Raw genomic sequence first — 6,024 nt, forward strand, 5'->3', positions numbered from 1 at the left:
ACTAACATCTGGACTCTTCCATGTGTAGCTACCACTATGAGAATCTCGAGCTAACAACTGATGTTTTTTGTAATCCTTATTATAAAAACAAAGTTGGAATGTTTAAGACTCATTTGAAAATTACAAACGCATTTCAGTCCCCTGAATATAACACCCCTTCCTGCCTACTTCTTTTCCTCCACTCTGCAATCACTCTGGAGCTGAGAAGCAATTAGGGACAAGTATGTCAGTTGATTGCTAGGTGACCAACTACTTAGTCAAGCCTATCAATATAACATTTTTGCCACTTTAATCCTGCTGCACTTTGGAGACCTTCCATGTAACTTAAAAGGTTTATTTTTAATTTCATCTTTAGCTAGTACCCCTGTTGCAACTGTCTTTTAAAACGCAGTACATGGTCAGCACATTTCCTACCAACAGCGCAGATGACGTCACACAAGTGATTAAGTGGGGAAATTGCCAGCTCAGCAGCTCAAGAATTATTTCTGTAATGCAGGGCTCTCTGCTGGACTGCGTGCAGGGACTATGTCTAATAAATTTATACTAAGTATAGGCAAAGGATTATGTTGTACCATATTCTGGCATCAAGGAGACAATACACCACCTTCACAGTTAGAAGGGCAAAGGAAAAATCATTTGCTACTGTGTTCTGTAATAGTGAATTTCAGGCTTCATATTCCCCCCCGCAAAGACTTGCTGATATTACATTAAAAATGGTGTCCTTACAGGCAGTTCTATTCCAAATAGACTTTAACTGGGAACACTTTAAGGAACTAAGATCTTCAAAAAAGGAAGAAATCAGTGGGATTTTATGAAAATTATCAAGGAAATGAAATTAAAAAATCAAGTTTCATTTGAAAATTGAATGTTCTCAGAAACACCATTAAAGGATTCTTCTTATGTTTCTCCTAATCACCCCTTCAACATTCTAGTCCAGGCCCTTTTTTCATGCATCTAAATAAAATTTTAAGAACTCTTTTACGAAGGTTTAGTGATTTTACAATGTTTGTAAGATTGTACCATAAGCTATGAGGGCAAGAAAGGGCAGAAAAAACACAAAGGAAAAAGGAATATATAAACATAAAGATATTTTCTATTAAATGCTATAGACTTATTCATCTGTACTTGTATGATGGTTGCTCTAATAGCAAAAAAGCTTTCAATTCCAAGCTTGGATGCAATATATACATGAATCAGGGCTGGAAACCAAGATTTTCAAATGGCAATGTATCTGTTCCAAGCTACATAATCACGGCAAGCTGCTAAGCAACCAGACCAACAAATTTATTACAAAGCTCTTCCTCTAAACTAAGAACAAAACTAAAAGAATAGCATTAAAACTGGTAGGAAGAGATGTGGAAGTCATGGAGATGCCCATGGGTTTTAACAATATGACAAAAAAGGCAAATACTTCTAAGTGCTACAGGACAGAAAACAGGGGCAGGGCATTCAGTAGCCTATTCAAATGATGATTTCCTTTAGCTCCCAATAAAAATGAAAGACAGTGATCAGTTTTGTTTTTGTTTTTTTTTAAACATTTATTGCATCCAGCATATTTTGGGGGGGCCGCACCTTGCAGCATGCAGCATCTTAGTTCCCCAACCAGGGATTGAACCCGAGCCCCCTGCAGTGGAAGCGCAGTGTCCTAACCACTGGACCACCAGGGAATTCCCAGTGATCAATTTTTTTATTTTTATTTTTTTGGCTGTGTTGGGTCTTTGTTGCTGCGCGCGGGCTTTCTCTAGTTGTGGCCAGTGGGGGCTACTCTTCATGTGGTGCACGGGCTTCTTATTGTGGTGGCTTCTCTTGTTGTGGAGCATGGGCTCTAGGCATGTGGGCTTCAGTAGTTGTGGCACATGGGCTCAGTAGTTGTGGCTCTCATGCTCTAGAGTGCAGGCTCAGTAGTTGTGGCTCACGGGCTTAGTTGCCCTGTGGCACGTGGGATCTTCCCAGACCAGGGCTCAAACCCGTGCCCCCTGCAGTAGCAGGCAGATTCTTAACCACTGAGCCACCAGGCAAGTCCCCCCAGTGATCAGTTTTAATATGGGGTATTATTGGTTTCTATCATCTCTGCACTCATCTGTATATTCTGAGACTATAAGACAGTGAGCTCAGTACATAGGGAAACTTTTATCTGTCCAGGAATGCAGAAAAGGAAAATGTGACAGTGCAACTAGGGTACTGAAAACTGGTTATTTTAAAAAAAAAGAAAGAAGGGACTTCCCTGGATGGCGCAGTGGTTGAGAACCCGTCTGCCAATGCAGGGGACACGGGTTCGAGCCCTGGTCCAGGAAGATCCCATGTGCCACAGAGCAGCTAAGCCTGTGCGCCACGACTGCTGAGCCTGTGCTCTGGAGCCCGCAAGCCACAGCTGCTGAGGCCCGCATATGCCTGGAGCCCGTGCTCTGCAACAGGAGAAGCCACCACAATGAGAAGCCCGCGCACCGCAGCAGAAGTGGCCCCCGCTCGCAGCAGCTGGAGGGCCCGCGCGCAGCAACAGAGACCCAACACAGCCAAAAAAAAAAAAAAAATATATATATATATATATATATATACACACACACATATATAAATGGCACTACCCTTAAACACACACACACACACAAAAAAAAATTCAGAGGGTTTTTATGTCTTAAATGACAATACAACAACCTGATTCCTTGTCTCCTTTAAGAGAAATCCCTCATTTTCTCAAGTTCCTCTATTCTTCTTTCCTATTTTCTTTGTGCATACCACTCCCTAGAGTGAGTGCTGTGGGGAGGTACTTTCTTGAAAACACAACCTGATTCCTGAAAAGACTATAGACACAGAGTACCTACCTGTGGACATCTCACCATAGTAACTATTATCTCATAGAACTACGTCGATCTACATTGTTCTCCTATCATGATGCCTAGTACCTAGGAGAGAGCTGTTTGACTAAACATATCAAACTATCCCACCTTAGTCATTACATCTCTACAGACAACTCATCCATTTCTCTCTCCAGCCCTCAGCTCTCTCCTAAGTCAATCTTGTAACTCTCAATTTGTTTTGGATGCCCTGGATGTTGAGCTCGATTTTGAGACATCGTTCTAGCCTTCCCCCACACGTCATCAACTACTTTACCCAATGACCTACCATACTCCCTCTCCTACCGACACCCAACTTTGATTTCCTTATTTTTATCATTCTCCCAGTCACTCAGTTCCAAACCTCAGAGTCACCTTAAGTTACTCCCCTTCCTACAAGTATAATCACCAAACTCTGTGGATTCTTCTCTCATGTGTGTCATACCCAGCCCATCATCACTTGCAGGTCATTAACATTCACTTCAACTGGCCTCCCTGGCCCCAGTCTTTCCCCAACTACTTTGCTCAATTGGCACTCAGACACCTTATACTCTAATTTAACTTTACCATGTTTCTATCCTATGTCCCAGCTAAACTGTAGATTTGAGAGGAGAAACCTTACATTTGGCACCGCTGTATTACACAAAGACTCAGTACTTTTAAAAAATACTTGATAAATCGAAGTCAGAGAACAAACACATGAACGAACACATACACACACAGACACACACACACACAGACACACACACGCCCCCCCCCCATGATTCTGTCAAAAGAATTTCCATTGTACCTGAACATCACGTTTAATATAGATGAAAACAGAACAGTTAAAAGAAAGGTGAGGGGGCAGAAGCCCTAGGATATAATTTTAGTTCCTCTATTTACCCGTTGTATAACCTTGCGTAAGTCACTTAAATTCTGAGAAACATCTATAAATGGGAACGATAATACTTGTCCTATTTACCTCACAGAATATTACAAATTAATGTAGGTAAAAGTTTTATACCGTATAAATTGAACCTCATTATAAGAATATAGGGTATTGGACTTCCCTGGTGGCGCAGTGGTTAAGAATCCACCTGCCAATGCAGGGGACACGGGTTCAAGCCCTGGTCCAGGAAGATCCCACATGCCGCGTAGCAACTAAGCCATGCGTCACAAGTACTGAAGCCTGCGCTCTAGAACCCGCAAGCCACAACGACTGAGCCCACGTGCCACAACTACTGGAGCCCGCGCGCCTAGAGCCCGTGCCCTGCAACAAGCCACCGCAATGAGAAGCCTGAGCACCACAATGAAGAGTAGCCCCCACTCACCACAACTAGAGAAAGCCTGTGCACAGCAACGAGGACCCAACGCAGCCAAAATTAATTAATTAAAAAAAAGAATATAGGGTATTATAGTGGGTATACATTTTTTGCTTTTGTTTTGGTCTGATTGTTGTTATTTACATCCCAGAACAGTGATTACCAAATCATAGCTGGAACCCAGATCAAAAAGAAGGGAGGAGATAGCAAAACTTGACCTTGTCTAGGCTCTTAAACAAGCTCTTCTACATGAGGCTCATAGCATCTGAGAAGAGTTAATTTTTCCTCTAACATAGATTTACTTTGGGCAATCCAAAAACAGCACTAGAAAATATAATCCTCTTCTCTTTATATGCTAAGGGACCATGCATTTTTATTAACGTGCTACAGAAGTGACTCTCAGGAATTATTTATAGATGCCAAAAATATCTTTCTGTATCAGTACTAACTCTGATATCTCAGCCAAATTGTAGCTTGAAAAGCTAAAATTTACTCATCCTATTCAATGTCAATTGAAAATGGCCTTAATTTTCCTGCTGGGTCACATTTTTTACCCTCATGAATACTTCTTTATTTCCCCCCCTTTATTATTTAGCTCATAGCTAGGAGATACACTAATGTGAAAGGAAACAAAAACAAAGTCATATTGCAGTACATTGCTTTGCAGCTGTAAAACAGATGTCACTTTTTCACTACAGAGGCGGCTGCCTTTCGGGAAAGCTGAAATGATCCTTGTGTGTAGCAAGGAAATCAGTTTGTTGAGTGCTTTAAACAAAAAGGTGCTAGAGAATCTCAGCTGTTATTGATGAGAAGCCCCAGAGGTGGAGAAGTCACTGTGTTACAGATTCCCAATCTGTGAGTATCCCTAAGGGAGCAATTTGGCATCACCAGGAAAGAGTCTCAGCTTGATGTGATTGCTTTGAGTCCCCAATTTAATTTCAATCACCAGCCAAGAGAACAGAGATCATCCTTCAGAATAACAGACTATTACAGATCTTACTGCAGAGTATCCTGGGAAAAGTCTCTAGCCTCTTCTTCCTCCCCTTACAAACAACATTATTAAGAGACCTATACATCAGGCTTTAGATGCATTGAGGGTGTTAAATTCTGTCACACAAAGCAGTGCGTTTTTCAGGGAAGAGTTTTAATGAAAAACATTCTCACAAACATTACTAAATCTGGAGAGTCCCAAGAAATCAACAATACAGGTTCTCTGTTCTCTGCTGGCAAGAAAAAACATTCCCTAAGACTGTCTCAACACTACAAGATTCTTTCAAATGAAAGCATTTCGGAATAATTCTTTTTCCCAAATGTCCAGCTTCTGCTTCACCATATCAAAGCCTCTATTCAACTGGCAGGCAGAAGGAATATCTTGAAACCGAATGTTCTCATGAGCAAGTCAATTGCAGAAAGAGTAAATAGAACATTCTCAGTCCAACATGAATGAAGATTAAAGTACGGAATGGGAGGGAATTCCCCAGCAGTCCAGTGGTTAGGGCTCTGCACTTTCACTGCCAAGGGCCTGGTTCGATCCCTGGTCGGGGAACTAAGATCCCACAAACCCCTGCAGCATGGCCCAAAAAACAAAACGAAACAAAACAAAAAAACGAAATGGGACAAGTTGAATTACTATTTTTCAGAAAATGATTACCAGTTCGTTATACTAAGTTCTCCTCTCATTTTTTCTTCTGTGAATTCCTTCCATTCCAAACTGTTCCATTCCTCAGGGTCTAGTATAAGTCTTACCAACTCACTAAAGCATTCCCTAACCATTTTAGTCCAAAATAACCTCTTTATTATCTATAACACTCATTTGGTAGATATAAAACACTGCCTCATACTGTTAATTTTCTATGTTCAAAAAAAAAGGACATCCATGGTGGTCCAGT

The sequence above is a fragment of the Grampus griseus genome, assembly GCF_964374135.1.
Source record: "Grampus griseus genome assembly, chromosome: 11".
NCBI lineage: Eukaryota > Metazoa > Chordata > Mammalia > Artiodactyla > Delphinidae > Grampus > Grampus griseus.